This window comes from Rattus norvegicus, chromosome 5 (assembly GCF_021556685.1).
Source record: "Rattus norvegicus strain SHRSP/BbbUtx chromosome 5, alternate assembly SHRSP_T2T, whole genome shotgun sequence".
NCBI lineage: Eukaryota > Metazoa > Chordata > Mammalia > Rodentia > Muridae > Rattus > Rattus norvegicus.
This window is the reverse complement of record NC_141538.1, coordinates 97047287-97067458: the sequence shown is the minus strand read 5'-3', so window position 1 is coordinate 97067458 and position 20172 is coordinate 97047287. Positions and strand designations below refer to the sequence as shown.

Sequence of the window (20172 nt, the reverse complement as noted above, 5' to 3'; positions counted from 1 at the left end):
AGTTAACACAAGCATGGCTTTAGAATGTGTTTTTTTTAATTCCTGTCTATTTTAATTCATTTACAAATAGTACACACAGAACACAGAATACAGAATTATGAATGAAGGAATGTGGCAGAAAGAAATGGACCACAAAGAAAACAATGCAGGCAATTACTTGTCTATTGTGGATAAAGCAATAGGAATCATGGGATACAGGAAACTAGAAATAAATCCGCTCACTGTTCCTTTGTTATTCAAACTTAAAATCTACCTTTTATGATAAAATGAGTAAGCACACATATGTTAGTTTCAAAAGTGGCATTGCTTGATTAAAGGCTCATTGACTTTTTTCTTAGTTTTGATTTGAGACATGTCATAAAGTCATTGTTGTAGAATTCCATACTAGGCTACATTTCAAAATTCTGGGCTGCTTAAGATGTAAGCTCATAATGTTAATGGTAGTTGGTGGCACTATATACATACAAGCTCAGATGCCTCTCAATATTTTCTTTGTAAGCACAGGGCATTGGAATATTAAAGTAAATTTTAATATGAGAGATCCTCCTAAATTAACTTGATACATTTTTTAATGTGAATAGACTTAAAACAACAACACAATTATGTTTTTGACAACTGACTTTTTCATTATGAAGGTTTTTAAAATCTTGCCCCAGAATTAGTTGGGGCTTGGGGAGTAGGGTTTGAATGAGATTGATAAGGGAGAGAAACTGGCCACCTGAATGGAATTTGATAGGGTACTTTTTAGCCACAATCTTTTTCAATACTATAATTAATAATCAACATTTCAGTATTTAAATTTTCAAAGCATTTTATCTATGTATAATTCATTTTCATGAATTTTATGAGGATCCTGAGGCTGATAGCTGATGATGTTGATTAAAATGACCATTGTAAATGTTGATAAGCTTCCAAGGTAATTGAATACGTCTCAATACTAGCATGATATAGAACGGTACCCTAGAGCTGAATGGAAAAGAATTCAAAGATACATTTTGTTCATATGTTAAAGTCCTAATAGATTGGTACTGCCCTCCCACTTCATTCTTAGAAGATTAAATACCAAATATGTAAGTTTCCCTAACTAGGTATCTTAAACTTAAGTCAAAAATGTCTGCACCAAAAGTCTTGTTTCAAAGCAAAAACAAACAAACAAAAATGTTCTTTTTGCTTCCTTTGTATGGTAGTGTGTATATATTACAAAGACATTGGGATAAATTTCTAGATATTTTACCACAAACATTGAGGAACCTAAGCAGTATTTTCTACCCAATGTTAATGTTGGATGGAATATAGAAAGAGAGTTATTTCATTCCATTTTATATATGGTTCTCATTTAAATTTAAATGTATGAGAGAAAAAGTAAAGATTTAGATAACAGAAGAAAGTTCTTTGGACGTGAGTGACAATTTTATATATTAGGAATTTTTGTAGTGAAGTCTATTTGATACCGATGAATATGTTATTTAAAATAAAACTTATTTTATCACCTGTCAAGATTTATCAAACTGAGTTTTTCTGTGAAGGCTTAATGTTTCTGCTTCAGGGAGTTAAAAGAAAAATATGTGACCCTGCAAGTAAAATATGAAAATAGATGCTTTCTAAGAAAATCATAAGATCTTAGTAGTTTCTAAAGTTCATTGACTGATTATATTAAGTACTGCTTGGTAAATATAGATCTGACTTGTACTAATAACTGATTAGAGAATATGTGCAAGTTTAAGTTTGTGCTGTGACAGTGAAGTTAATTTTTAGCAAGGCAACGTTCTGTTCATCTGTGTCATAAGGGCAAACCAGGGGGCAGGCAGCTTCTAATGAGCATGTAAAAGGCAGAATAGCCACATGCTAATAGTAGAGCATAAACTCTATTTGTAGGAAAGTATAGTCTCGGCACACAGAAGCGATTTAGTAAGACTGTATGTCTGGGTATGTTTCATTATTAAAACATACCTGGAAAGTGTCTAAAATGATGTAGAGTCCCATTACTTTTAGGTACCTAACTTTCAATTTTAGTTACATTTTTAAAGAAACACTAGACAGGGTAATAAAAATGATTATTGTAGACACAGATAGACAGACTTAGCCCCAAAGGGACTTTGACAATAATGGGGAGAATTATGATTAATTATTTAGATATCCTTACAGATATTTATAAAATTTATTAAATATATCTTTGCTTATAACAATTTAGCTTTTATATTTTAATAATAATACCTAGTGGGATCTGGACTGACAGTTTATACAAGCATATAATGTACTTTAATCAAACATACCCACTTTCGTAAAATTTCCACTTTATCCCTAGCTTTTCCCCCTCAACAGCATTTATTCTCTTTTTAATTAAATCCACAGAGCTCTCTTAGTCTTTCCGAATGCTGAAGGGTGTGGAATTATCTACCCTAGCACAGGTAGACAATCTGTAGTTACAACGTGAAGAAATCTGACTCTTCCTTCCCAGTACCCATCCGGTTCTTAGTTAGGGGTAAGACTTCACCTCATCTCTCCCTGTCAATCTTGGGACTTTGATTGGCTTGCTCATGTGCATACAAACACAGCTGCTATGTGTTCATGTGTGTAGCAGCCCTATCCTTAACTGCAAATACAGTTTCTCTTCATGTATCCATTACTATCTCTTTCTGGTACTCATTTTGTGATGATCCCTAGGCTTTTGAGGAAACGGAATGATATACTTATGTCATTTAGAGATGAGTACACCACACCCACTAATTGTTTGCATATTAACTAATGATTTGCTTCTATGATAATTATTATCTACTGTCAAAATGAACTTCATTGATGGATGAAAGGCATACTAATACATGGTTATAAAAATAAGAACAATTTGAGGTATAAACTGTACATTATTAGGAGGTTTAGTAATAGATCCAAATATCAGCCTCTGGTAAATATGTAGTATTTAAGATGTAGTATTAGCCTCACCGCTAGGAGCTATGTGGTAGCTGTTCATCATGAGTTTGGGTTGAGTGATCTGTTCTAGCCATAAGTTCTGTCTTATTCAGCAGGCTTTAAATCTATCCAAAAAGTAGCTGCTTACTCCCTTAACATTCTTGTCACTATTCACTAGTGTACATATCATGGCAGAGAGTACCTACTGCCGATCATAGAATTCAAAACTTGATAAGACTCATGAATATTTTTTCCTTCAGTAGAATAGGTAGAAACTTCTGACACAATGAAAGCTAACCAGTAGGGATGAATCATTTTAGTCTCAAAAGTTTAGAATGGGCATTTCAGAACTACGTACATTAATTTATAGATTATTTCTAATCAATAATCTTCCTGGGTACAGTTATTAAATTTACATCTCTCATTATATATTTATTTTATACTGAAAGCATTAAAATTTATGTATAAAGCAAGACATGGGGCACATATTTAATTAGAATATTTGGGAGGCCGAGGTGACCAGATATCCATGAGTATAAGACCAGCTTGGTTTGCATAGTGACTTTCATTCCACTTAGGGCTAAACCATGAAACCCTGTCTCAAAAACAAATTTTACAGAAAGCATTACTTTATGCTCACTAGATGTGCATATTAAATAACATGCTAAACTTAATAGTTTAATACATACATTCTCTGTGACTTATAGGAATGATCCTATCAAAATCTATTGTTTCATTAGTAAAATGCTGAGTCAATTATGCAAATATTTGTCACAGATGAACTGCCCTATTATTGATGTCATTTGATTTCCGTGTGATTTTCCTCTGATATAATAGTTTTGTTTAAGCATTCAAATAAATTATATATTGTCTAAGATTGTGAGATATATAATAAACCATAGCAGAATCATCTTATTATTTTCCAAGAAGTTGCATTAGTTTTATAATCATATATTTATGGTTAAACTTTCTTTTCCATGCCTGATTCCCCAAGACAATCCATGTCCTAACTTCAAAATAATTCAAAACTCAAAACAGTGATATACAACATAAAACCAAATAATATATTATTTTAATGTCAAGTATTTTCTAAATCTATATAACTAAAATATTTAATAAATATAATAAAAATATTTAATTTTTTGTTTTATAGGAATGCCCTGGGGACTAAAGAAAGATGTTGTCTTAAGTGTTGAGTATTTAGATATTGGAAGAGTGTCTCATTTGTATTAGAACTCTACTTTTATGAAATTCTTGACATTTTAAAGATTATGTTCGTAGTCTGAGTTATAATTCTTATTTTGGATGAAAAGTAGATTAGGAACAGAGATCAGGCTTTGATGGTGGTCATTCACATGGTTCTTTAGACTAACTAGATGACCTGGAAGAAATCTAGTGGTGGCTAACTGTCCTGCTATTGAGTCTATGCATAAGATGGAGATATAACTCAAAAAATACATGACAGTTACTGGATATTCAAAATACTATGGAAAAGAACAGCAATAAATACATTTTTTAACACCAAGGATATCCATAATACTTGAGATTCTCTTAACAAATCAGTAGTGAAACCAGGGCAGCTAATGGAGCAGAGATGGCCAAGGCTAATCCCTATCATATAAACAATCAAAAAAATTCTAGGAACACCAAATGAGCCTGTTTTTTAAAATTATCCTGAAAATTATGATCTTTAAACCTTTCTCCATGCAATTCAAGCCATTCTCTTCATTAATAAAATATATTTATGTACCATACTACAGTAAGGTAAATATTACCATTAAAAGAAGAGGCCACCTTTGGTGCACTCCTGTATCAGATCTGTGGCTGAGCTTACAACATGTGCCATTCAATCACGGGAAGATGATGTAGAGAAGCTAGATATTACTTAGCACATCATCTAAGAGGCTCTGTTTTGACCAGATAATAATAATGAGTGCTACTCACAACAAAAGTAAAACCAGAAAAGCGTAGTCTTTATCTTACCTTTTCTCTATTATAAAATTGAACATTTGATATGTAATTAAAATAAACTCAAGTACGCTGCTTGAAATCTATTGTTACCTTTTATGATCACATTCTCTATGAGTTCCTTTTGATATGTTATTAACAAATGAAAATATGTTGTCTTTAGCTTAGGCAAATCCATGATATGAATTCATTTATACTCATGCCTACTGTTCAAAACTAGTGGGTTAAAAGGAGGCCTAATACCTTAATAAGCACACCATTTTGTTATAATAAAGTCAAGAGCAAAAGTCACTTTAATTATTTTGATATTCATAAAGATAACAACATTTATGATTCAAGAAGGGTAAATACTTTGTTCAAAAAGATAAGTATATTTTAGAGTCAATTGAAAGAAATTGTCTACATTTTATATGGTAAAGTTTTGGTGTACCTCACTGACTGTTTTCAAAATTTACCGTATGTATACACTCACCAAAACACATAGCTGTTACAAATATATGTGTGGCATCATTTTAGATTGACCATATTCGAAATGTTATAGAAAGTTATTTTTGTTATTTTTGGTTTTTTATTTTTATTTTTACTTTTTTTCCATTTGTTTACTTCTCAAATGATATGCCATTTCCCAGTTACCCCCTCCACCAACCTCCCACCCTATGATATCCCACTTCACAGATACCCCTCCACCAACTTCCAATCTAACATCCACCCTCCATCCTCCCCTTTGTCAATATAAGAGTGCTCCCCTACCCACCTACACTCTCCTGCCCCATTGCTCCAGCATAGCACTATGACAGGGCATCAAGCCTTCCTGGGACAAAGGGCTTCATCTCCCTCTGCTGGCAGGCAAAACTATACTCTGCTACATATTTATCTGGAACCATGGATCCCTCCAGGTACACTCCTTGGTTGGTTGTCTAGACTCTAGGAGAACTGGAATGTCAGGCCAGCCTATATAGTGTTTCCAATGGGGTTGCAATCCCCATTCGATCTTCCGGTCTTTCTGAAAGCTCCTCAACAGGTACCTTGATCTCAGTCTGACAGTTGGCTCCAAGCACACACATCTGCTTTGGTCAGTTGCTGACTGGACTTCTTTGGGAACTGTGACACTAGGTTTATGTTAGCAAGTACCTCTTGACCATTGCAACAGTGATGGATTTGGTGTCTGTGGATAAGGTGGATCCCAGGTGGAGCAGTCCCTGGTTGGCACTTCCTTCAGCCTCTCTTGAATTTTTTGTCCCAGTTCTTCCTTTGGACAAGAATATTTCTGGGTTAAAACCTTTGAGATAAATGTGTTTCCCATTGCTGCACCAGGGGCCATGTATATCTACTGGAGATGGTCTCAACAGGTTCTATCTTCCCATTCTCTGATCATTTTGGTTAAGGTCATCCACTTCAGGACTTGGGAGCTAAAACCATCCAGTAAAAAAAAAAAAAAGACAGCATTTTCAACAAATGGTGCTGGTTCAACTCGAAGTCTGCATGTAGAAGAATGCAAACTGATCCATTCTTATCTCCTTGTACAATGTTCAAGTCAAAGTAGATCAAGGACCTCTACATAAAACCATATACAAATGAATACTTAGGGAATACATGGGAAAACTTCCTGAACAGAATACCAATGGCTTATGCTTTAGCAGCAACAATTGACAAATGAAACCTAATATAATTGAAAAGCTTCTGTAAAACAAAAGGCATTGTCAATAGTACAAAACAGCAACCCACAGTTTGGGAAAAGACATTTACCATCCCAACATCTGATAGAGGGCTAATATCTAAAATATACAAAGAACTCAAGTAAGTAGACTCCAGAGTTCCAAATGGCTCCAGAGTTCCAAATAACCCTATTAAAAAGTGTGGTACAGAGCTAAACAAAGAATTCTCAGCTGAGGAATATCGAATGACTGAGAAGTACCTAAAGAAATGTTCAAAATCCTTAGTCATCAGGGAAATCCAAATCAAAACAACCCTGAGATTCCACTTCACACCAGTCAGAATGGCTAAGATCAAAAACTCCTATGACAGCAGGTGCTGGCATGTGGAGACAGAGGAACATTCTTCCATTGCTGGTGGGACTGCAAGCTGGTAAAACCACTTTGGAAATCAGTTTGGTGCTTCCTGAAAAAAACTGAAAATTGTTCTACCTGAGGACCCAGCTATACCATTCCTTAGCACATACTCAAAATATACTCTAACATATAACAAAGACACACTCTCTACTATGTTCATAGCAGCCTTATTTATAATAGCCAGAACTGGAAAGAACCCAGATGTCCTTCAACAGAGGAATGGATACAGGAAATGTGGTACATCTACACAGTGTAGTACTACTCAGCTATCAAAAGCAATGACCTCATGAAATTCATAGGCAAATGGATATAACTAAAAAATATCATCCTGAGGGAACCCAGACACAAAAGAACACACATGGTATGTACTCACTAATAAGTGGATTTTAGCCCAAAAACTCACAATGCAACTCTCAGACCGTGTGGAGCGTAGACAGAAGGAAGGTGTAGGTGCTTCAGTCCTGTATTGAAGGGGAACAGGATGATTGTGGAAAGTGGCAGGAGAGAGGGAGTGGGGAGAGAAAAAGTAGGGGGAGGAAGTAAGTGTGGCAGTATCAGGAACTGGAGATGTTAGAGAGGTACAGAGTGTTAGGAAATCAAACAAAAATATGTAGTAGGGAAATAAGAAAGTGGGGATAGGGGTTGGGGATTTAGCTCAATGGTAGAGCGCTTGCCTAGGAAGCGCAAGGCCCTGGGTTCGGTCCCCAGCTCCGGAAAAAAAAGAAAAGAAAAAAAAAAAAAGAAAGTGGGGATAGACACAGGGGGGTTCCAGACACCAAGACAGTTATTTTTGTTATAAATATTTTCTTTAATTTTTAAATTTAATATTAAAATTTCAGATAATTATATGTACATTTTGCTTACATGTTTAAATATGTCTCTTAACCTAATGTTTGCAGCAGGACTTTTATTTTTAAATTGTTCATATTACTTTTTCCTTTCATTGGATATTTTCTTTATTTACATTTCAGATATTATCCCCTTTCAAGGTTTTCCCTTGGGAAAACCCCTATCAAATTTCCCCACCCCCTTCCTCCATGTGGATGCTTTCCCACCCACCTACCCACTCCCTCCCTCCTCCAGCCCTGGCATTCCCTTCACTTGGACATCTATCCTTCACAGGACCTCTCCTCCCATTGATGCCCAAGAAGGCCCATCCTCTGCTACATATGTGGCTGGAGCCATGGATTGCTTCTTTGTACTCTTTGATTGATGGTTTAATCCCTGGGAGATCTTGGTTGGGGGAGGGGGTCTGGTTGGTTGATATTGTTGTTTTACCTATGGTGTTGCAAAGTCCCTCAGTTACCACTGTCCTTTCTCTAACGGGGTCTCTACTGGGAACCCCGTTCTCAGTTCAATGGTTGGCTGAGAGCATCTGCCTCTGTATTTGTCAGGCTATGGTAGAGTCTCTCAGGAGACAGCTACATCAGGCTCCTGTCAACATGCACCTCTTGGCATCTGCAATAGTGACTATGTTTGGTGACTGCGAATGGAATGGAGCCCCATATTTTTGAATTTCCACAGTTCAAGGGAATATCATTAAGTTGCAGAGCCAGATTCTCTCCTAAAGTAGATCAAGCATGATTCACACAATGTAATGCAAAACTCACCATGAAAATGGTTTTAAAGGCTACAGTGAGGTAGAGATTATGACTAGGAAATCTTTAGATCCAATCACCAAGTCAGGAAAAGACTGAATTTGAATGCAGGAAAATATCTGATAGGGTGAGTTCTCCCCAAGAAAGGAATGTAGGACAGACTTCTTAAATTGTGTGTATAGTCTCTAATACAAAACTTAGACTTTGCAGTGGACATATATAACCAGATAACTGGCTTGTTCAGTGCCCCATTTTCCATTTGGAAATAATTTTGGTTGACTGAGTACATATTTGATGTTCTCAAGGGCTCATCAGGACTGAAGCAGCACTCATAGTGCCTTCGTGTGTCTCTATTAGGTCTTTTGTTTACCTTGTGGTTTTGTGGAACTCCTAATAGCAGGAGTAGGGGTGTCTCTGACTCTTTTATCTACTCTCGGGGCACATTTCTGCATACTAGATTGCCTCATCCAGTCTTGATATGAGAGTCTGCCCCTAGTCTTAGCGCATTTTTTAATGCCATGTATAGTTGATAGTCTTGGAAGTCCTGATCTTTTCAGATGGGAAAGGTAGGAGCAATGGATCTGGGGGAGAGGGGAAGAGGGGAGTACTGAGCAGAGTGGACAGAGTGGAGGCTAAAATAGGAATATAATGTATGAGAGGAGAATTTATAAAAGCAAATAAAAGAAATGAGTTTATAATGAATTGGAAGGTTTTATACAAATTCACATGAAGGGACAATAATCCTAGAGACTAAGCCCATTCAGTCAGTCAACAGTGTCTTGAAGAAGGGAATGAGGATTAAAGAAAAAACAGACAGTTAGATAACACTATAATATGACTCCAGTGAGTGCTAAAGCAAGTTTATATTTTTCCAGTTGCTTCTATATTATTCTAGGTACATAAAGAATAGTGCAAGTCTAAGTCAAGGAATGGCTTTAAAAAAAGGTCCCATGCTCACTATATTAAGACTTATCAAGTTAATCAAGACACAAGGAACACATTCTTTAGTTGTATTTATCTGGAGCTTACATTCTTATCCTAGCCCAATGTAAACATTCATGCCAATATCCTTGAACACTCCACAAGTAGTCACTATTCCTGTGAGAAAATGCAGTTCCTTGGATTTTGATTTAACACAGACTGAATGCAGATATTAGTCCCAGCTTATATTCTGCACTGGCTCGCAGACTGAAACACTGAGCAGTAGGTAGGAGGGCATATGAGTTCATAATGTCTAAATAAGTTTAGGGATGTTTACAAGTATGTCAGGTGAGGTGGAGATTGTTGCTCCAAGGAGAACTATAGTTTGGATGTGGTAAGAAATTTGCTCAAGGCCACATAACTAGGGAAAGGTATATCAGAAAAAACAAATACTTTGAGCAGATCCTGCAGGAATAGAAAGAAAAGAGGCTGACTTTAAAAATGCAATAGTGTCTGTGTAGACAAGGTGTGTGAAATTGTGCTAGAACTTAAGAAATAGCAGTAGATTGGACTGGTAGTACAGATAAGAGAATAAGACTATCTCTGAGCCACTGGCCCCAGCTGTATACCTACGCACATTTATAGGTACTGATGCTTCACCCACCTACCAGTGACTACAGATACACACTGAAAAGAGTGTAAACCCTAAGCCTTCTGAGTAGATATTGTTAGTACCAAAGATAACACACTAGCTATGAGACTTGTACAGAGATATAACACATTTTCTTCAGAGAGAGCTATCAGTGCCCACAAGTCATTCTCCTTTAAAAGACAGTGAGAAAACTTTGATGGTAATATGTAGAGGGTTTCTTTTGAAAAGTTAAAGGAAGAAATTGACAGAAAGTATGTGTTTGATAAAGTAGGCAGCCTTGTTTAGTTAGAATTTTACAGCTGTGAACAGACAGCATGACCAAGGCAACTCTCATAAGGACATTTAATTGGTGCTAGCTTACAGGTTCCAAGGTTCAGTCCAATATGATCAAGGTAGAAAGCCTTGCTGGTCTTTAATGCAGAATATATCCACACACCCAATTGCCTTTTAAGCCTTATGTTCATTCCTTGCTTTTTCTCTAAACATTTTCTAGTTGCTTGAAAAAAAATCATATTGTTGCTATAGGTATTTCCATAGTTAAGAGAAGCTAGGATATTTTAGTCCTGAAAGGTGATTTGCAGTACTATAAGATAACTCTGGGAGCTTTCAGGAAAGTTCATGGGTTGAAGAATACACGAAGGGGACAGAGTGCACTGTGAACATTCCCTTGAGCTTTGCATAACAGGGCATAGTGGGAGCAGAATTAGCATTGTTAATCATGAAAGTCTTATAAAGTTTACATAATATCATCTGTGGTTATAAGACATAAGCAACACTTATCAGTCAGTGGATTTTATAACTGTAATTTACTTTTTTACTTTGAATTTAAAAGACTGAAAGGTAGAAGTTAGGGTGAATCAGAGCTCCCAGGGCCCCAGTAACTACAGAATAATTCATATAGAATAGCACAATGTATGTAAATAAATATGTATTCATTTAAAGTCTCAAAAATAGTTAGAATCACACATGTTTAGCTAGAATTTTAAAGCTGTGAACAGACACCATGACCAAGGCAACTCTCAAAAGGACATTTAATTGGTGCTAGCTTACAGGTTCTGAGGTTCAGTCCAATATGATCAAGGTAGAAAGCATGGCTGCATTCAAGCAAGCATGGCACTGGAGGAGCTGGGATTCCATATCTTGTTTTGAGGGCAAAATAGAGGAGACTGGCTCCCACATGGTTAGGAAGAGGTTCTCATTGTCTACCTCCACAGTGACACATTTTCTCTAACAAGGCTACACCTCCCCCACAAAGCCGTATCTCCTAATAGTGTCACTCCATGGGTTGAGTACATTCAAGCAACTCTACCACATATTAGAGCAATTAATCATAAAGTTGAGTGACAAGGTTCTGTATTGCGAGAGACTTCAAGTATCAAGGGACAATGCTAGTTATGAGAAAGGATCAACTGTGATCACAGATCTAATGCTAGATAACTTTGAATGGGAAAATTGAATTGCTGCCTGTGAACAATTACCATGAAAGTGAGGAATGGTATTGGAGAATCAAAACTGAAAGAAAGATTTGTGCAATGCCTGGGAAATAAAGTAGAAGTAAATGATTATTCTCTGTCTGGTGGTGCATACCCGTGATCTCGACCTATTGGAACTCAAGGCTAGAAGACAAAGACATTATCAATGCTAAGTAATGAGTTCAAAGCCAGCTTTGGTTGCATGAAATTTTGCTTCAAAAGGAAAAAGGGGAAGAGAAAAGAAGAAAAAAGGATGAAAAAATAGAGAAAGAAAAAAGAAAGAAAGAAATATATCCCAGCCAGAGCACTTCTGTTAAATTACAACATGGCTATTTCCTCCTTAGTAAAGCATTTTCTCTAATTTTAGCTTAGCTTGCTTAGTCATATTGAGTTTTTATTTCTGAGTGAATATTTTGACACATTTATAGAGACCTCTTAAATATATGTGACTGCATGATTGAAATTGTGATATAATGGCTATTTACAAAGCATTCTACCACTTTGATGATGATATATGAGTAATTATTAAAATCCTGTTTACACATGTTTATGAAAACCAGATAGCTATCCACACGTTTTTGTATCAGAGAGAGGAGATAATGGAAATGAACTGAAAAACGTGACTCATTTCAAGACTGATGGATCTTTTTAATTTTCACATTTCATAAAACATATGATAGTTAACATAGTCTTTTAATTTGGATTAGAAACACTACATGTATACCATAATATAAATGTGAAACTGTTTTCTGTGATATATAGATATATTTTTAATGAAGGAACTAAGTATAAAATGAATCTCCAGAGCAATTAAAGATAAAACAAAAATCATCTAAGAATAAAAAGGAAATATCATGCAGAGAAGGTCTGTGATCGCCTGTCCATTTTACAGTGCTATAGGATTAGTCATTCCAGACACAAAGCACATCTTTAGTAGTGGCCAGTACATTTGCTTGATGCAACAATAGAATAGTAATGAGGATACAGGGGCTCATTTGATGGTCCCTCCTGACCTTCCTCTTTAATTCAAGAATGAGCTACTTAACATAATAACTGCTTCTTGGTAAAACTATCTTGGAATGAAATAATTACCTTTTCTTCCTTTAATGTCGCATTGCAATCTGCTGATCAAAATAAAAATTGAAAGTAACCTGTTTTCTAACAATGGAGAGGTGGATAAATAAAGATAATAAAATGTCTTTGATTAAGCCACAGTGAATTTAACAGTGGTGAAACAAAAAGTGGTGCTAAATTCTGCTTTACAAAGAGTCTTTTACTCATTCATTCAAAACTTGGTACGTTTCCTAGAAAAATTAATCATGTACTAAAGATCCAGCTGAGGTCCTAAGAACATTCTTAAAAACACATCCCTTGGAACTAGATAAAGTTGTTTGTGTGTGTGTGTGTGTGTGTGTGTGTGTGTGTGTGTGTGTGTGAGAGAGAGAGATCCTGTGTGCAAGCACACACGTGTGTGTGTGCATGTGCAAATGTGTTTAACACTCTAATTGAATGTGAAGTTTGAAATAAATTCTATATTAATTGTGCCCTATGCAGGAATTTTAGGTCAATTGACAACAGGTGATAAGAGATATTTTGATATAATCTTTATAAACAAGCAAATATGAAAAGCATTTTACATTGTTGCTTGTCATTATAAATGACCACACTTTCACAAAACTCTAACCATCTTCCTCTCATCTGGATTCTATTATAAATATTTTCCCTACAAACTTCTTTTTCTTTTAAATTAGTATTTAATATTTTAAAAACTATTTGGAAAATTAGGATATTTCTTTAACATGGAGGAACGAGGAATACATAGAATCAAGCACGTAGGTCACATGTCAGTACCATTTCCCATTAATTTTGTGGATACAATCCCTCTATTTCTTTCTGCAGGTTGAGTTTCTAAGAGAATTTAAATCCCGTTGAAACTTCCATGCTATAAGTTGGAAGACAATAGCCCAGTTATGAATAAGATTTTCTTGATGAAAAATTTCTGTAACACAATTACACAAGACTTATAAAAGTACCCGGTGCATACTGACCTGAGAGTAGTAGTTTATATATGCTTGACACACTAAATCTCTCAAAACAAAGTGCATTGAACACAGATTCTCAACTGCTTCTGACAAACACAGCATCTCATTCAGAAAGGTGAGTGTGAACCTTTGACCAGTATTCTAATATGAGTCATGTCATCTGACAGTCTTCAAGGAAACTACTTAGAGTGAGTAACCAGGAATGTTTTTCTTAACATAAAAGGAAGAATATATTATACAGAAAAGTGCATTGTGAAAGGACAGTTATGAAAGAATATAATATGTCAGACTGGTAGTTGAAATACTCAACAAAATGTTTGAATTTATTATTTGTCTGTTGCTTTGACAGTATATTTTCTCAAAAAGCAACTTAAGGGAAGAAATGATTCGGCTCACATTTCTGGAGGAGCTACAGTCCTTTGAGGTGAGGAAGGCATGGCAGCAAGACCATCACGCTTGCCTGGCATACAGTAAACAGTGGCCACATTTTGTCTGCAAGCAGGAATCAGATAGAAGGGAAACCTTGTATGAGGACACGTTATAAACTTTAAACACCTACTTCAATTTCTTCTTACAACAAAGTCCTACTTTCTTTTCCTTCTTTTTTTTTTACATTTTATTTTTCTTATTAACTTGAGTATTTCTTATATACATTTCGAGTGTTATTCCCTTTCCCGGTATCCGGGCAAACATCCCCCCCCTCCCCTTCCTTATGGGCGTTCCCCTCCCAACCCTCCCCCCATTGCTGCCCTCCCCCCATAGTCTAGTTCACTGGGGGTTCAATCTTAGCAGGACCCAGGGCTTCCCCTTCCACTGGTGCTCTTCCTAGGATATTCATTGCTACCTATGAGGTCAGACTTCAGGGTCAGTCCATGTATAGTCTTTAGGTAGTGGCTTAGTCCCTGGAAGCTCTGGTTGCTTGACATTGTTGTACATATGGGGTCTCGAGCCCCTTCAAGCTCTTCCAGTTCTTTCTCTGATTCCTTCAACGGGCGTCCTATTCTCAGTTCAGTGGTTTGCTGCTGGCATTGGCCTCTGTATTTGCTGTATTCTGACTGTGTCTCTCAGGAGCGATCTACATCCGGCTCCTGTTGGTCTGCACTTCTTTGCTTCATCCATCTTGTCTAATTGGGTGGCTGTATATGTATGGGCCACATGTGGGGCAGGCTCTGAATGGGTGTTCCTTCAGTCTCTGTTTTAATCTTTGCCTCTCTCTTCCCTGCCAAGGGTATTCTTGTTCCCCTTTTAAAGAAGGAGTGAAGCATTCACATTTTGATCATCCGTCTTGAGTTTCATTTGTTCTAGGCATCTAGGGTAATTCAAGCATTTGGGCTAATAGCCACTTATCAATGAATGCATACCATGTATGTCTTTCTGTGATTGGGTTAGCTCGCTCAGGATGATGTTTTCCAGTTCCAACCATTTGCCTACGGATTTCATAAAGTCGTTGTTTTTGATAGCTGAGTAATATTCCATTGTGTAGATGTACCACATTTTCTGTATCCATTCCTCTGTTGAAGGGCATCTGGGTTCTTTCCAGCTTCTGGCTATTATAAATAAGGCTGCAATGAACATAGTGGAGCACGTGTATTTTTTTATATGTTGGGGCATCTTTTGGGTATATGCCCAAGAGAGGTATAGCTGGATCCTCAGGCAGTTCAATGTCCAATTTTCTGAGGATCCTTCAGACTGATTCCAGAATGGTTGTACCAGTATGCAATCCCACCAACAATGGAGGAGTGTTCCGCTTTCTCCACATCCTCGTCAGCATCTGTTGTCCCCTGAGTTTTTGATCTTAGCCATTCTGACTGGTGTGAGGTGAAATCTCAGGGTTGCTTTGATTTGCATTTCCCTTATGACTAAAGATGTTGAACATTTCTTTAGGTGTTTCTCAGCCATTCGGCATTCCTCAGCTGTGAATTCTTTGTTTAGCTCTGAACCCCATTTTTTAATAGGGTTATTTGTTTCCCTGCGGTCTAACTTCTTGAGTTCTTTGTATATTTTGGATATAAGGCCTCTATCTGTTGTAGGATTGGTAAAGATCTTTTCCCAATCTGTTGGTTGCCGTTTTGTCCTAACCACAGTGTCCTTTGCCTTAGAGAAGCTTTGCAGTTTTATGAGGTCCCATTTGTCGATTCTTGATCTTAGAGCGTAAGCCATTGGTGTTTTGTTCAGGAAATTTTTTCCAGTGCCCATGTGTTCCAGATGCTTCCCTAGTTTTTCTTATATTAGTTTGAGTGTGTCTGGTTTGATGTGGAGGTCCTTGATCCACTTGGACTTAAGCTTTGTACAGGGTGATAAGCATGGATCGATCTGCATTCTTCTACATGTTGACCTCCAATTGAACCAGCACCATTTGCTGAAAATGCTATCTTTTTTCCATTTGATGGTTTTGGCTCCTTTGTCAAAAATCAAGTGACCATAGGTGTGTGGGTTCATTTCTGGGTCTTCAATTCTATTCCATTGGTCTATCTGTCTGTCTCTGTACCAATACCATGCAGTTTTTATCACTATTGCTCTGTAATACTGCTTGAGTTCAGGGATAGTGATTCCCCCTGAAGTCCTTTTATCTTTGAGGATAGCTTTAGCTATCCTGGGTTTTTTGTTATTCCAGATGAATTTGCAAATTGTTCTGTCTAACTCTTTGAAGAATTGGTATTTTGATGGGGATTGCATTGAATCTGTAGATTGCTTTTGGTAAAATGGCCATTTTTACTATATTAATCCTGCCAATCCATGAGCATGGGAGATCTTTCCATCTTCTGAGGTCTTCTTCAATTTCCTTCTTCAGTGTCTTGAAGTTCTTATTGTACAGATCTTTTACTTGCTTTGTTAAAGTCACACCGAGGTACTTTATATTATTTGGGTCTATTATGAAGGGTGTCGTTTCCCTAATTTCTTTCTCGGCTTGTTTCTCTTTTGTATAGAGGAAGGCAACTGATTTATTTGAGTTAATTTTATACCCAGCCACTTTGCTGAAGTTGTTTATCAGCTTTAGTAGTTCTCTGGTGGAACTTTTGGGATCACTTAAATATACTATCATATCATCTGCAAATAGTGATATTTTGACTTCTTATTTTCTGATCTGTATCCCCTTGACCTCCTTTTGTTGTCTGATTGCTCTGGCTAGAACTTTAAGAACTATATTGAATAAGTAGGGAGAGAGTGGGCAGCCTTGTTTAGTCCCTGATTTTAGTGGGATTGCTTCAGGTTTCTCTCCATTTAGTTTAATGTTAGCAACTGGTTTGCTGTATATGGCTTTTACTATGTTCAGGTATGGGCCTTGAATTCCTATTCTTTCCAGGACTTTTATCATGAAGGGGTGTTGAATTTTGTCAAATGCTTTCTCAGCGTCTAATCGTTCTGAAAACTGCCTAAACATCACACACACACACACACACACAAAAAAAAAAAAACAAACTGGAGACCAAGTGTTCTGTGATAAAATATCATGATCAGGGAAACAAAAAAATGTAGGATCCATTTTCGCTGGTGGAATGATGATAACAAGATTCCTAACCTCAAGGTAGGAAGGCATGGCAGCAAGGGGAGGCATGATAGCAGAAACTGAAAGCTGAAAGCTCGCATACCAACCATATGCATGAAACAGAAAAAGCAGAGTGGGGACGATACTGTGAAATCTCAAAGCCCACCTTTAGCAATGTTCTTCCCCCAGCAAGGTGGTACATCCTAAATATTTAAAAAGAGTACCACCAGATGGGGATAAAGTCGCTAAAGGTCCAAGTCTATAGTGTCAATATCTCATTCAACCTACTACAAGGACATCTTTTAATCCTTCCACAAATTTGTAAGAGATGCCTCTATGACAGATATTACCGATTCCTGATACACTGAAATTCTAAATTTAAAATCTTTAAACTTTAAACGAAAGCTATAATTTCAATACACTATGGGTACCTGTGAGGTTGTAAATGAAAAAACCAAAAACAACAGAAATCTCCAAAACAACCAAAAATAAATGCAAATAGTAACAAAAAACAAAAATAAGTGTAATCAATTAAGTAACATTTCTGAGGAAAATTAATAGATTTTTGTCTTAATTATACCCCTAGAAACATGTAAGTAATCATAGATTAAATGAACCACAACTAACCATAAGAATCCTAATACACAAGTTCATGTAAAAAAGAAATCTTGCTTAGCACATGGACAATAATAACTATAGTTTTGTTTGCCGTCATTTATGCTGTTAGTGCCCCATAATTTCTTTTCTAAATCTAGAATTATTTTTATGTATTGACAACAATTCCAACTAATGATCTCTAACTTGGAGACAGTTTAAAGATAATCATCAATTTAAAATAGGGTAGTTTATATTTCTCTAAGTTCATCATACATTGAAAATAATGAAACCAAAACAATCAAACAGCAACAACCAAAATCAAGCTAAACCAATCAAACAAACAAGCAAACATACAAAAGCCAGTTACTACAACTATACTATCCTGTGGTCCACTGCAGCTTAACAAACAGCTCTGTCCACTGTAGGGGTGAGTAGTTGACCTTTGGAATAGCATAGGTGATAGGAAGGATGACCAACTGTATCCAACATAAAAAGAACAAAGCAAAACACATTAAGGAAAGGTCAAAGGCAAAATTCTTTGTGTGATTTCCAAAGAAGATTTTATTATTTTGAAGGAATCACAAAACCAGAAGATCCAGAGTTGGTTCATCTTAACTGAGTGCCATTTTTATTTTGAATAAAAATTGCACTTATATGATGAAAAGAACCAATATTACTTGTAAAGCTATTGTGAGTTTAGATTGTAAAAATTCAAGTAATCTGTTCTTGAATTGTGATGTTAAAAGCCCCCCTAGTATCTAAACCTGAGCTTAGAATGCCTACCCCCACCCTTTTTGAATTTATTTTTGAATCTTTTTTTTTAACAGTCCAAAACTTATCGTTCTCCTGGTCTACCCGATGACTGTTCTACATCCAATACTTCCTCCCCTGTTTCCAAGAGGATGTCCCCACCCTCATTCCTACCCTACTAGACCGCCCCACTCCCTGGGATCTCGAGTCTCTTAAGGGTTTGGTGAATCTTCTCTGACTGAGTCAAGACCAGAAGACCTCTGCTGTACTTGTGTTGGGAGCCTCATATCAGCTGGTATACGCTGTCTGGTTGTGGCTCAGTGTCAGAGATCTTGGGGCTCCAGGTTACTTGAGACTGCTGGTCTTCCTATATGTTGCCCTCCTCCTCAGCTTCTTCCTTCTTTTCTCTAATTCAACCACAGGGGTCACCAGCTTCTTTCATGGTTGAGTGTAAATACCTGCATCTGACTCTTTCAGCTGCTTGTTGGGTCTTTCATGATAGGCCCCTTTTTGTGAACATACCATAGCCTCAGTAATAGTGTCAGGCCTTGGGTCCCTCCCCTGCTGAGATGGATCTCAATTTGAGCCTGTCACTGGAACTCCTTTCCTTCAGTCTTTGTCCCTACAGTCCTTTTAGACAGGAGCAATTCTGGCTCAGGATTTTTGACTGTGGTATGGCAACCCCATGTCTCCACTTGATTCCTTGTCTTTCTACTGGAGGTGGGCTCTAGAAGTTCACTCTCTCCATGGTTGGGCATTTCATCTAAGGTCTCTCCCTTTGAGTCCTGACAGTTTCTCACCTCCCAGGTCTCTGGTATGTTCTAGAGGGTCCCTGTACCTTCTACATCCTGAGGTTGCCTGTTTCCATTCCTTCTACCAGCCCTCAGGGCTTCAGTCCTGTTCCCTGATCATATTCCCCTCTTCCCCTCCATGTCCCCTTTCCCACCCAAGTCCCTCCCTCCCTCCTGCGATTGCTTTATTATCCCTTCCAAGTGGGATTGAGAAATAAATCCAACTAAAATCAGGGACAAGACAAGGATGCCCACTGTCACAATATCTATTCAATATAGTACTCTAAGTTCTACCTAGAGCAATAAGACAACAGAAAAGAGATCAAGGGGATACCAATTGGCAAAAACGAAGTAAAGGTATCACTATTTGCAGATGTTATGATAATATATGTGTGTGTGTGTGTGTGTGTGTGTGTGTGTCCAAAAATTCCACCAGAGAGCTCCTACAGCTGATAATCAACTTCATCAAAGTAGCTGGATATAAAATTAACTCAAATCAGTAGCCTCCCTCTACTCAAAGGATTAATAAGGCTGAGAAATAAATTAGGGAAAAAACCCTCTTCACAATAGCCACAACTAATATAAAGTATCTTGGGGTAACTCTAACCAAACACGTGATAGATCTGTGTGACAATAACTTCAAGTCTCTCAAGAAAGAAATCTAAAAATGATCTCAGAGAATGAAGAGATCTCCCATGCTCGTGCATTGGCAGAATTAACATAGTAAAAATGGCCATCCTACCAAAATCAATCTACAGATTCAAAATCCCCCCACAAAAATCCCAACAGAATCTTCAAAGACATGGAAAAAGAATGTCTTTCTTTTAAAATTACAAACTTTCTTCTTAGAAACATTTTTATCTTTTGAAATTTTAAACCTAATACAGCTACTATAATGAATGAATAAAAAATACAAAC

At 36.9% G+C, this 20172-nt stretch overlaps 1 protein-coding gene across 1 annotated transcript in view; it reads left to right on the top strand.

The window, feature by feature from the left end:
- Ptprd (protein tyrosine phosphatase, receptor type, D) overlaps positions 1-20172 on the top strand; it is a 2326896-nt gene that overhangs the window by 1037931 nt on the left and 1268793 nt on the right.